This window comes from Anastrepha obliqua, chromosome 4 (assembly GCF_027943255.1).
Source record: "Anastrepha obliqua isolate idAnaObli1 chromosome 4, idAnaObli1_1.0, whole genome shotgun sequence".
In the NCBI taxonomy this organism is placed as follows: domain Eukaryota; kingdom Metazoa; phylum Arthropoda; class Insecta; order Diptera; family Tephritidae; genus Anastrepha; species Anastrepha obliqua.
The window spans coordinates 57,550,890-57,565,537 of NC_072895.1; positions in this window are offsets into that span (position 1 = coordinate 57,550,890).

Genomic DNA, 14,648 nt, shown 5'->3' on the forward strand with positions numbered 1-14,648 from the left:
TCGTTGTAAAATAAAAGAAAACTATGAACTTATTCCTCAGCCCTATAGATCAGCATTTAGCTTTAGCTTTTCAAGCAAATATTGAAAAAAATAGATCAACATTGCTTTTAGTCGCGTCTTGAACATTTTCGATTTCATTGCCCACTCCGCACGCTTTTCCTGGCTTCATCTCTCTTCCTATCTCTGCTGTCGTTCTGAATAATGGACCAGAAATCCTCGTAGATCGGTTTTCGCTATTTTACGTCCTTCTTAAAACAGTTGCTTAACTGACACATGAAACACAAATTAATTATGCATATATAATGGATATAGAATGAAATATAGTTTGAGTTGTTGTAGAATATGATTTGACCTACGAAACAGATTTGTTCTATTCTTCTTTATTTTGCATTATTGAGGAATTCGTTATCCGACCAAGGTTTTTTGCTGCCGTTGTTGCAGCAGTTTACAAAACCCTCCCCAATGTAGTGAAGTTATTGGTTGTCGTTGTCTATCTCTTTTTACGATAGGCGTAGGAAACAGGCTGTTTCAACAAGGTGGGACCAGAGCGATAGGGTCATTCGGGGTGCATTCACTAGGCTAACTCTAGGAGTTTAACCTGCTACAATATCCAGAATCAAAGTTTCTCTTGCAACTTGGTACCAAGGTAATGTTTTTAATATATTCACTATGATGCAATTACTGTAAAATTTGAAAAGAAAGAGAAGGAAATTTACGTTTGAGCCTTTGATATTTAGCGCACTTATTTAGAAAAGAACCCCCGCTGGTCTGATATATAAAACGCGCGAAAATTTTAACCTTGCCTGCGCTGCGGCTGACCAATTTTTATTGAACCAATGCGCGCTGCGAATATCGCAGGCGATAGAACGATGAGCTGTGTGAGCTTTATGACGACATAGACATAGAGCAGCGAATAAAGATCCAGCGACTACGTTGGCTGGGTCATGGATACAAACGCTCCGGCTGGTGGTAGCAGAGGAAGAGGAAAGCCTCCTCTGCGTTAGAACGATCAGGTGGAGAAGGACTTGGCTTCACTTGGTGTGTCCAACTGGCGCCGGTTACAGTGAGAAAGAAAAGACTGGTGCGCTTTGTTAAACTCGACCGAAATCGCGTAAGCGGTTATCGCGCCAATTAAGAAGAAGAAGATCGGGTGCTACGACCTCTGATCTTTTGTAGTTGACCGCGAGCCTATCATATTAAGCTTTTAATGAATTTGAGTACCTTCTCGGGCTTATTGATCCATACCACCACATAAACTAGGTGAGTAAGTCTTCGTCTTTTACAATAATATGATACCTAAACATTCGCGTAGTCTGTGCCCTGGAATTTAATCGAGGAATTCGCAAAAATCACAGCGCTTATACCCTTTGTCGGATTTTTGGTAGAGTTTCTGCTCCTATTTGTGGTGTGCCTCTAGGTTTTTCCACAAATGGAGCGACCTACAGTTTAAAGCCGACTCCGTACTGCAGATGGTTTCTTATGGCGAGCTTTTCACGGCAGCAATTCACCGAGGAGTGACCGCTATTAAAAAAAAAAACGTTTTCTATAATTTGATATTTGATGCCTGGAGATTCGAACGCACCAACTCATTCGGCTCCTGCGGTCGAGTTTTAGTTTGTTGAAATAATAACGACGACTAAAATGTTCTGTATACTTAGTATCGTTATAGTTTATTGTTCCTCTCGAAGTTCGCAAGTATCACAGTAGAAAGCAATGGAAAGGGATTTGTATGTCTCTCGTGTGATGTTGATGCGTTTCAACGTTGAGTTCGTAATGTTTAGGGGAGTAGAGACCCCATTATAAATACATACATATGTATATTGATTATGATACTGTTCGACAAGAGTCTAGGAATTCGCAAAGCCTACGTCAGCAAATCGAAGCTTGTGAAACATTTCAAGTTTGTCAGTCTACTTTATTTTGCGCTCATTTGGACGAACTTGCCAATAATTTGCGCTGCTTGAGTCATTGTCATTACCATCGGAGGGCAAAGGGAAATGGCCACATTAGATGTCCTTGAAAATTAACCCCATGAAAAAAGATATGTGTGTGCCTATAAACGCGTGCGGATAGCTCATGCAACTGCACTCTTAGCTAATGCTAATAGCTGCACTCAAGCGTTCGTTTACACAAATTCAATTCGTTAGAAAATGCAGCCGAGCGCTTTCAATGCGCCAAATGCAAGAAATTCCCACACACATATTTAATATTATGTATCAGCACATATGTTTGTGTGCGTATGCACACGTATTTATATTTGACGTGGCACCATGTAGGAAAATTTAGTGGTATCATAATGGTGTCCTGCAAATGAATTACGAGAAGAAGCTAGCGAATTTTATAGGACATTCTACTTAATACACAAATCATGATTTATTTTTCGTGCGAATTGGCCATAATGAATTACAATATTTTCTTACTTGGGGTTTCTAATGAAGTACATTGATTGAAACTAAGTCTTTGCCTACTTGTAGCTTCCAAAGCGGATTAAACCTCCTCTCTTCTCAGCTATCACCGTGGAATAAAAGTTTTTCCACTTTGACGACGTAACTTAAGTAGCGGAAACGCTTGATCTTAATTCGCTAAAATATGCTTATCTGGTTATGTAACTCATATAACGCACTAAGTAAAGGGCAAATAGAATGCGGAAAGCACTTTACTTCTCAGCGAATGATTACTCACTTTAAAAGTAGATATCATTCCGCAGTTTGAGTTTAATGCTGCATAAATTACAAATTACACTCTGTACACTAACAAAACTTAGTCTGAAAGTTTGTATGAAGATCGACTTACGAAGATTAACATTAGAATAAATTTTATTAGCTTATGAAGAGTGGTGAGACTGAAGATAGCAGTAGATAGTAGTATTACCTGTCTGTCTGTCTACCACCACTTGATGTTTTCATCCAAGGAGAGGCTTTGAAGGCCATCTGCAGGCTGAAACACAATGGAAATTGGTATGGCCCCTGTCCGGCATTGGAGAACAGAATAGGAATGGACTTCGATCCAACGTTCCTCGCCATGCCCCTTGACTCCATGCCATCCAGAGTCGTGCTTGACAAGAGATACAGTGTGGTGCTGCTAAGAGGCTCAACTGTGGTCAAACTCAGAAAATGAGCCCGACAAACACTGTTTCCGCATTTTCACGGATGGCTCCAGGACCGAGCACGGCTCCGGCTCTGATGAGATCTACCAACTTTCTTGGCCCGGAGCCCGTTCCGCCACTTCCTTCTGCAGCCATCAAAGCCACGGTTAGCAAATGGGGTTAGTCTAACCCACAAGCGAGCTGGGATGGACAAAACAGTTGTTACCTTCATGTCCGACAGACTGTCACAGTTCCTCCTGTCACTAAGCAGAGGGGAGTGCAGGAAGCTGGTTGGACTGATGACGGGCCACTTTCTATGGGCAAAGCACATGGAAAAGGTAGGCATCTCAGACAGTGCATTCTGCTCAGCGTGTGGAGAGGAGGATGGCGGACCATTTTCTGTGCATCTGCCCAGCCTTCGCTCGAATCAGGCTTGAGGTCTTTAGCGCTGATGAGTTAAGCAGCGAACACCTTGGCTCCTTGGCACCACAAGATCTACTCAGATTTCTTCGGAGATCGAGCAGATTTGAAGGAAATTAAAAAGGGAATCCGAGTGCATGACAATGGACTTAATTGTATCTGAGTGCTGTACTTGCTAGTCTGTCCCGACAAAAAAAGTATTACCTAAGCTTCAAGGTGAGCTCGTGTGTCGCGTTATTAATTTCATTTGTGTGGCTTCTGGAACCCACACTTCAATATGATGTGGCTAACTACCTTTCTTCATTTCAGTTCTTGAACCTTTTGCTTCGAGGGGCTCTTGGAAAGAGTTGCGCTTATATGAGAGAGAGTGGTGCAATGCACAACTGTCACTCCAATACAGCGATTTGCTCGACAAATTAAATCATAAGCAATAAACTCAACTTGCAGCATACTTATGGGGGAGATGCAAATTTAACTCAGCTCGCTTAAACTAAGTTTATTGGCAGGGAAATTTTCCTAGTATGTAGTTTAACTGGACATGATGCATCAAATGATAGAAAACGTGTTTTATAATAGTGGTTAGCACTCGGTAGGCAATGGTTTTTCCTTTCGAAGAAAACTGTGAGTTCCTCCAACGCACATTAAAATTTTGAGAAGAAACTCATTAGTATCTGACTCGACAATTGGTTTCCTGCAGGTCCTATGCGGTGTACTCGTATAAGAAAGCCTTGCCGTGCAGTGGCGACATTTCAAATTCAAGGCATCATCATCACATTCCACTTTAATAACGACAAAGTCAGACGCTTTGCAAAGAACCTTGACATTCCCAACCACCAGTCAGCAAATATTCAGCAAAACGGTCGATTCACCACACAATACCACCTAACCTTACACGACCACCACTACTAACATTCGTACCACCACAGCCGAGTGCAAAAATAATGACACCGGCCGCTTTAGCAGAAAAATTTAAATCAAAGTTTTCAAAGTGGTTGGTTGTGGGGTGGCTGGGTAGCGTGGGTGGCAAATGTTTTAGCTTGATTGGAAATAACCGAATAGTATAGCGTGGTAGGTTGGGTACGATAAGGTTATTGTAAGGCTACCCACATCCAAATGTGTGTGTGCTCAATTGTCAACTGTTGTTTTTGGAAGCACTTTTAGTTTTATTTAACTCAACCATTTCAATTGCTGTACCGCTTTTTTTATTTCTCTGGCACAGCTTTTTGTCTTTGCTTTAAAGATTTTTGCTGGTTTTTAATTTTTTACTCTGCTTTTTTGCTGTTTATTTTTACTTTCTCTCTTATAGTTTAAATGTTTTTTTTTCTGCCGCATAAACCTTGAACGCGGACACATTTACGTAAAGAAAAAAAAACAGCAAAAAATGCGAAAAAAGTTGGCCGAGGAATCTCTCAAGCAATGGTTAGCACGCGCATTACATTTATTGTGCTGGAAATCGTGAAAAATATGGTGAATTTGCGCTTCTCTATGAGTGACGGGTTAGTGACGTTAGTGACAGAGAGTATGCTAGCAAGTGGTGAATACTGCTACACTCTTAAGCCAGGACGGCAGAGCGCGGAAATGAAATTGAATATTTATAGTCACAATGTCTACCTTAACACATACACACACATACAAACATACCAATAGAAATGGGTTTTGTTGAATCACGTGTTAAGTCTGGCAATACTATGTTGTTACCGTAGAAGCACTAAAATCCACATAAACTAAATCGAAACAAATGTGAGCAAACAAATGCATTTCTCAATGCAAGTAAGAAAAATATTCATTTATGTTATATTAAAGAGTATTGATAAGCACTTTGTTACAAATAACCAACTACACAAAAGGTTTGTGGAATAAGTTCGTAGCGTTTTTACCGAAGACTAAAAGTCTCAAATCAATAAGTTAATCAGTTATATATTTGCCGTTGCTGTTTCAACCTCTTCCCAATTCGTGACTAATTTGTTGATACCGTTCCGCCAAAAATTGCCTGGTCTGGTGTCAAAGAAGTTGTTGAGCCAATTTTTAAGGACCTCTTTGTTATCGAAGGTAACGCCCTTCTAATGGTTTGACAGGGAGCGGAAAAGATGGTAATCGGTCGATGCAAAGTCCGGAGAAAACGTCAGATGCTGAAGGACCTCCCATTCCAGCTCTTGGAGTGTGACTTTGACGACTTGTGCTACATGGGGCCTGGCGTTGTCGTGAAGGAGTATGGTTTTAATATGTCGATCATGATATTCTTTGGATGAAGATCCGGGTTGACTCTCAGCTTTGGCGTATCTCCTGGAGCACACATTCCTGTCTTTGCTTCATATTGATGTATAGGCACCATTTCTCATCTCCCGTGACGATTCGGTAAAAAAGCGGTGTTCATGATCGCGTGTTGCTCGATGGCGGGCGAGATGGTGAGAAGCAATTTGAAGGCGACTTTTTTTTTTTTTCGTTAAGCTCGTGAGGCACCCAGGCTCCCAATTTTTGGTAAATCCCATTGAATGAAGATGATTGAGAATCGTTTTATGATCGCAGTTCATTTTTTCCGTCAATTTACGACTGGTTTGGCGACCGTTCTCCTTCAAAAGTTTTTGAGACGACTTCATCGAATACAGAAGGGCTTCCGCTGCGGGACGTGTCATCGACGTCAAAGTCACTATTTTTGAATTGTGCAACCAATTCCCGTGCTGTAGACCCACCTATGACACCTACTCCATAAACGTTGCGAATGTCCCGGACTGCTTCGGTAGCTTTTTGACCTCGTTGAAAAGCAAAGACGAGCAGGAGACGAGCAGGAGACGAAAAAGTTGATTTTTGCCTCCTAATAAACTAATAAAAAATTAAATAACTCAAAAATACATTTAAAATAGTTTTGTAGATCAGAAAGAGTTCTATCGAATGAATACTTGCCCCTTGCCAAAGAGCAAACAAATCGTTGTAAAAGAAAAGAAAATATAAAAACGCTATGAACTTATTCTCCAACCCAATATATATAATATAAACACAGATACACTACAGCAAAAAAAGAAAGAAACAGCTGGTTTCAAAGTAAATTTTTAACTCAATGGCTATATTACTTATTTCTTGCATTTTTATTAATTGGATAATCCCATACGTGAACATATATCTCAATTAAATATTTATCTCTATAAGAGAACAAGAAGGAATGGATTTGAAGTTTTCAATAGTAGAAAATGTCTAAACATACATATACATAAATAATCACGCACGATCAATCGTCTTTCCCAAACGTCTGAAGTGACAGACAGAAAAAGAAGTGGTCGTCCTCGCGTGGTTCGAACCAATGCAGTCATAAAAGCCGTTCAAGAAAGAATTCGCAGAAATCCCCTTAGAAAGCAGAAAACCATTCCAAAATGAATGTATCGACAAGATCCATGTCACGACTAATTACAGATGAACTCCAAATGAAAGACTTCCGTCGCTCAACTGGCCATCTTTTAACAAATATTCTTTTCACAGATGAGAAGTTTTTAATAAGCAAAACGACAAAATCTGTGCTAAAATTTCTAAAGACGCAAAAAATTTTGTTCCAAGAGCTCAACGTGTTCACCATCCAGCCTCCGGTGGGGAGTGTCTTGTAAAGGCGTTACATCTGTTCATTTCTGCGAAAAATGGATGGAGACCGAGACAAAAGTGTACCGGAAGGCGTGGTGAAACAGTTCAGCAGTAGTCTCTTCAATGAAGAGGGTTGGATCTTCCAGCCAGATTCCGCTCTAGCCCATAAGGCAAAAATTACCCAGCAGTGACTAAAAAACAATATTTCTGGGTTCACATCCACAGAAGATTGACCATCTGGAAGTCCAGATCTGAATCCTTTAGACTACAGTTTGTAGCCAGAATTAGAGAACGCGGCCTGTCGAAGACTTCACAGAAGTTTGGAGAATCTCGAGCAGCGACATCAATATCGAATGGCCTCATCGTTGGAAGGTTTGTGTAAAAGCAAATGCTGACCAATTCGAATGATGGTTTCGAAAGAATATTTATATAATTAAATAAAACTAACTTCATTGTAATTTCATATCTATAACGGACTTAACTTGTAACAGAATTTATTTATACTTCCATACTGATTATCGCGTTATCGACTATGACTGCAGGCTCTGCTTTTGACTCTGATTTGGAATATACTAAATACGTATTTTAAATTCTTTGTATATTTAAAATCGAACCTAATTCTTTGTGTGTGTTATGCAAGAGTGCAAGACTTGCATGAGTTACAGTTATTATTATTGATTTTGTGTTGCAATAGCCGAGCATACATATGTACATATGTATCAGCACGTGTATGAGTGCAGCAAGCCACTTGACTTGAGTCTTCGTGTCAAGGTGTTGATGTCATTCGCATTCGCGTGCTGCCAAAAAGTAAGGTTAAATTGCTTATAAATTTAAAAATCTTTATAATTTTCAAAATCTTTATAATTTTAATTATAACTTAAAAAATTATTGTACTAAAATGATGAGGGTGGAAAAAATGCCTAAATACTTCTAATTTGAGTATTGGGAGTTATTGGGAAACAGGAATTTAAAAAAAAGTTGTATAATTCATTAAATCAGTCTACGCAAAGTTCTTTAAATCGAAAAACTTGTAATTTATCCGACGTGTTTAAATATTTTGAAATGGTAAAGATTACTGTCGTTATCTTCAAATCTGTCGTTATCTAGAGCTACAAAATATAGGGTATTTTCAGGAAGAAAAATGATATTTACATTTTTGGGCTTTTTATTTAATTTCTTTTACATACAGAAATGAATTTTTTTTTTAATTTAAATAATTTCAAAAATGGCGCTGAAGTTGACCCTTCTGAAAAAATGGACCTGGACGGTGTTGTCCATTTTGGCTCTTCTATTTATCTGAAACACAAAAACCAAAAACATTTTTAATCAGTATGACGGTAGCTACCATATGTCCCGTACTAGATTAAAAAAAAGGACAAAATGGCGCGGCTTTGAATTTTCACTCTAAATTCGTTTTTTTTCTGTTTTTCTGATTTATGATTCTAGTACCGACGATAGCCATTGATGTTGTGGACAACATATTAAAATTTCAGACGACTTGGTTGAATTGTTTTTTTTTTTTGACCACACCAGGCCGAAAAAAGTAGCTTTGAGATAAATGAGTTTCAGGTTTGAGGTTCAGGAGCGCGCGGACGATCTCTACCTAGTTAATGGGCTGTAGAAGCTATAATATTGGGAATTTCCTCATGAAAATTTCACAGCACATTCTTAATTCTTATACTATACTTTCGAAATATCGAAAAAACAAAAAATCGATTCTGGACCACCGGGTCGCCTTATGCAGGCAGGTGCTGGGCCGAAAGATATTTTCAATTAGCTCACTTTGAACGTAACAGTTCAGGTCAAGATTAAAGACTTCACTTTAAATGCGTTGCTGTTCTTACGTAGACATTTGGTATGCAATAATAATAATTCATTTTTTTTTAAGTAGGACTTTAGTTACATAATAAATAAATAAATAATTGTCGCGTACACTTCTGTTAGGTGTTTGGCTGACCTCCTCCTCCTATTTGTGGTATGCGTCTTGATGTTGTTCCACAAATGGGGTGACATACAGTCATAAGCCGACCCCAAACCGCAACTGGTTTTTAGGAGAAGCTTCTTCATGGCGGAACCACAACCGGGGGTTTGCCATTGCCTGCCTAGGGGCGACCGCTATTAGAATGCATGCACTTCCTATGTACTTACAAATGGTAGTCACGCTCTGACCCATTCGGCTGCAGCAGCCGCCGAGTTATCTAAGATTACTTATACGAGGTGTTTTCAAAAAATTAGGCGAATTTTCAAATTTCGCGGGCTACGTAAATTCGAGTTAAAATGTTTTTTTGTTTTGTTGGTACACTCGTCTCGAAGATATGTTGACGGTTTTAGCAATATAGCATGTTTAGCTTGTTTGTAAGAGGCATAAATGAGGAAACGTGAGTGCGAAGAGCTACAGATATTGAGAGATAGCAACATGACCAGAAATTTTTTCCAAAAAGTTAAGCGCCAAACTGAAGGTTTCAAGACCGCGGCCAGTTCCTGCAAAGACGAAAACGACAATGCTTGGGTTATAGAGGAATCACTTCGCACAACTGCTGAATGGTGACTGTAGCAGTGTGGACAACGAAGTTGGGACCGATACCCCAGTTGTGGACCACGAAATAGTCGTAGCACCACCCGGCCTTAACTGGGTTCGAAAAGCGAAATTACGGCTACAAAATATTGTAACAAATCCGCAGGATCCATTGGATTACCGACAGAGCTAGCTACGGCATGCACCAGCTGATCTGCAAAATATGGTCGGATGAAAGCATGCCGAACGACTGGAACCTAAGCCTACACTGCCTAATCATCAAGAATGGTGATCTTACAAATTGCGGAAGTTACCGTGGGATTAATCTTATTAAATTTTCATACAAGGTCTTATCAAGCATATTATGTGAGAGACTGAAGCCCATCGTCAATGAACTGATTGGATCTTATCAGGTTTAAGGCCTGGTAAGTCGACTATTGACCAGATCTTCACGATACGGCAATTCCTGAAGAAAACCCAAGAACAACCAATCGACACACGCCACCTCTTCGTCGATTTCAAAGCTGCTTTCGATAGCACAAACAGGAACGGCCTTTTTGTCTGACTTTGGTATTACTACAAAACTTTCCCGGCTATGTAAAATGACGTTCATCGCTACGGTAAGCTCCGTCAGGATCGGAAAAAGCCTCTCCAAGCCGTTCGATACCAAGCGGGGTTTCAGACAAGGCGATTCCCTTTCGTGTGATTTATTAGATATCCTACTGGAAAAAATATACGTGTTGCTGAGTAAACCGCTTTGGCACTATCTACTACAAAAATGTCATGCTATTGGCATATGCGAGGCAGCAGTGGCACACTCAGTGTCGCCAACTGTGGCCAGCAAGCAGCGAACCGAACAAGATGGCGCAATGTTTTAGATTTGGCCAAACCCGGCATACACTTGTAGAATCATCTGAGCAAGAAGGTAACTCCTTTTTTAATTTTGAAAATAGGAAAAGTCAGTGGGAGTCAGATTCGAAGTATTGGGTAAATTTATAAGAATTCGGTAGCTTTTAAGGCATCCTCGGTTACTTAAAAAGCGCTCCACGCGCTAAATTGCTGCGACTTTTCTGAATTTGTAAATTAGCGTAGTACCGGCCGTTCATTGTAGTTCCTTTAGATAAGTAATCAATTAATGAAAATGTCTTGTTATACCAGTAAATAGTAGCCATATATAAAAGCCACTTTAAAGCACTCTGGTGGTCTTTCTCCTCCCCTTTGTATCCAACGCACCGTCTCTTGCTTTGACTGCGTATCATACTGACGAAACCATCATCAGTCACTATGCGGTTTCAAATCTTTATGACAGGACTATTTTACTTGTTGGAATAGCGGAATTAATTTTTTAACCATTGAATATGAAGGTGTAGAGTATTCAAGAGCAGATGACATTTCTTTAAAAATTTGCTTCGACGTATTGCCTTCTTTAACAAGGAATCTAACCATAGCGTGATTTTTGAAATTCCGATAATTTGAAGAATCCTTTGACCTGTAGAGGTTACATGCAGAAATCAACTTGTGGTGTTCATTGTGGCCATCATCGGTTCCATGATGGTGCCCCTCGAAGCGCCGTTAGTGCCCCGAATGCGGAGTCTGGCCGAAACAGTAGTTTCTTTAAAAAACTATGATAATGTCGCAAACTTGAGTCTATTCGCAGCCAAACTACTCGGTTACCTCCAATACAAAGCGATTCCAGTATCACAGCTATTCTGCTCTGCTTACGGCTCATCATTGCACCAGCATCTGCTACCAGAGTCTGTTATCAATCAGAAAACATATTAAAAATATATTCCTGTATCTGTGGTTTTGGGTTTAATGCTACTGCCCTGGATACCCCTTAATGTTTTCCAATTATACCACAATTATCTTGTAGGTGACACGGAAGATAGTCGCTTCGTTGTCATTTCTTAGATTGGGCGTCGAGTTTGGGCGATGATCATCAACTGTGCGGAGACCCATTTACATATCGGTGGCTATATTAATAAACAAATTTATTCCTGCTGGGGATCTGGGGATGTTATTGTCTAAAAGGTAATGCATCCACAGAGATCCACGTTGGTGTTAATTTCGGAGAAAAGGCATCATTAGTCAACATTTTGCAAAAATACTGCGGGAGAAACCACGAAGATATCGCCAAAAACGGTTATTATTTTAAGTTGAATGGCTGACAAATACACAATACACAAAGCGTATTAAACATTCGAATATTTGTGCGCGAAATTCGGTAACTGAGTTATCAGCGTTTAGGTAATCACTTAGTCACCTTTGGGCTGCAATTTTTTATTTTTTTTATTTATTTATTTAAGTCTATGAATTATAATCCTTACAGACTATGATATAAAAGTTGCTTAGACTAAAGTACAGATATCCAAGTTACGGACTTTGAGTCCGTTACACTAAAAAAAATTAAGGGCCAGCTGCCCAGGAAAGAAACACTTATAATTCTTTAAATAGTTTACAATTATTTTTATTCTACACAAATTACTTAATCTAATACAGCTAACCCGGAACCCGTCTCAAACTCCACTGACTGGACGTGGTGACGGTCGCTTACTTTACACCTTCATTCCCCAGCTGCGGCGCAGTCGTTGTGTAATTTGTCTGAGACCGGACTTGGCCTTGACTTCCCACGGGTGCATTATTGAATGTAATTGTGCAACAGGTAACGTCTCCTGTTGCGTTGCATTGTGAAATTTAAATATGCTGACACTGCGGCACGTGTAGCGAGCAGCCGTGGGAGCGTCGCAACAAATGCGACTGCAGCGTGTTAACTCTTCCCCCTCTAAAGATCTGCGTCCCGCAGATCATGATTTGGAGAGGTGACGTTTTTTGGTCGGTTCCGAGAACTTGATTGTAGTATCGACATATTCAGCTCAGGAAGTTTTGCTCCAGTTGTTAGCTTTCTCCAAATTAGCAAAATGAAGACCATTAGCAAAATAAGTCCTAGGGCTTCGGATGTTGCAAACCAGTTGGTTTTATCTTTCAGGTAACCCAAGAGTCGTATGTTTCCGGAGGTCATCTCGTGGACGAGATTGAGATCCACTGCCAGGCTTCTATTTGTTATGGTGGACAACACGGGTGGGAGCACCTGCACGCCTGAGCTGCTAGTACTCCAGTAGGTTTGGTTATTTATTGTAATAGTCTCGTTCTCCATCTGCAGAATATAAGAGCCAGATAAGTGTTTAGGTGTTTTACCTGACCATATGCTGCTGTTGAAATTATCCAAGAATATTGTGTCCTCCTTGAGCACCTCAACCGTTGTTTCCGTGCCAATTACGTAGCGGCAACTTGTTTGCCCACCCTTGAGTAGACGTGGTAGACATTCATCTTCGGACAATAAATCTAGGGCTTCCTGCTTGCAGACCATGGCGGTGGCGAGGTGGAGACAGCTATTTTTAATACCATATGTCAGCTGTTTATTAATTAAGATTGTCTTGTACTTCAGATCAACTCTATGACCATCCTTCAAAATAGAGCGTGTGATCAAGTGATTAAACCTCGTTTGAGCCACCTTTGGCATGGACAGCACGTAAAGTAGAAGAGTGCCGTTCGTGTAGATTGATGGTTCACTATATTCGATGGCTTCGACGACGTTACTGTACGGAAGGACTTCGATTTCGCTTATTAGGCTATTTATTTCCTCTTTATTCAAAAGATTGCTGTTTGCTACGCCTGCTTTGGCCATTTGACATGCCCGTATTAATTCACTAACGTCATCCTTGAGAATCATCAATTTGTGCTGAATCTCCTGTGAAAATTTGGCTTGGTGAGTACGTCCCAGGACGTCGTTCGTGGCCGTTGCAATCCCGTTCACAACCTGTAATAACTCTTCAGTTTTCTTGAAAATTTCAGAGTTTACCTTATACTGTAAGTTATTGTTGTCTATTATTTCATTTTGGCTCCGCAGGATTTCATCCCAATCTAAAGCATCAGGTGAGCCAGCAATCCACTTCCAAGCTGACCCAATCCAGTTGATTGAACGCTTTGGTCTTTTGGCTGTAGGACCCTTCAGCTCCTCAAGTTGAGTTCGAATTTTTTGTAACTGATAAGTGGTGACATCTGTGATTGGATCGGTCTCGTTCATCCTGGCAGTTTCATATTCTAGCCGGTTTACAACCCTCTCGTAGCGCATTAAGTCGATGATGTGGACCAGTTTGAAGTGTCCGTTGATTATCCAGCCGTACCCATCACGAACAGTTAGAACAGGGGAATCTAGGTTGAATACAACATATGCTTGTGCGTTTGCACAGAGGCAGATTCTACAAATTAAATTACAAAATGTTAACTTAATCCTACTTTATTTTCCACACAGTTTACCATTTTATAAATTGAATTTAGACTAAGTAATGTTTACATATTTGGTTGGAAATTACGACAGAGGGAAATTTAAACGTAAATACCAATTAAATAGAATGCAATTGATTTTGAACTTAATTATAGCTACTTGAAATTTATTGTAGTTACAACCTTCGAAAACATTTCTCCATCTATTGGCAATCAAACTTAATAATAAGGCCTTAAATTTCTAATACTATTACTAGTGAGTGGAGTCTGGGAGGCTAAGGGTTATCGGAAGTTCGTGAGGACTCAGGAAGTGATGTTAAGAGTGGAACTTTCTTTGACAATTATTTTTTAGTATTTTATTACTATGGTTAGTTTCATTAGTAAACGTTAGTAAGTTAGACCAATTTTATTGTAGTAGTTTCTGTAGATTAATAAGTTAGTTTCGTTTATTAGTTTTAGTTAGCGAGTTAGTGATTCTTTATTTTTTTCTTTAGGAATGCTTTCCCGTTTTTTTTTTTTTTTTTTTTTTTTTTTTTTTTTTTGCGCTTTGTAGCGTTTATTCGTGTGCAATTCATGCACTTTTATTTTTATGGTCTTAAACCTTTCATATTTCCATCGCTTTTGTTTGCTGCCATGGCACAATTTTATTTGTCGTTTTTTTTTTTTTTTTTTTTTTTATGTTTTTTTTTTTTTTTTTTTCTTTAACCATAGGAATACAGACGTAAACTCAGATGACATTGGAAGGCTCGCGGTTATCCCTTTTAGCCATAAGCGTTA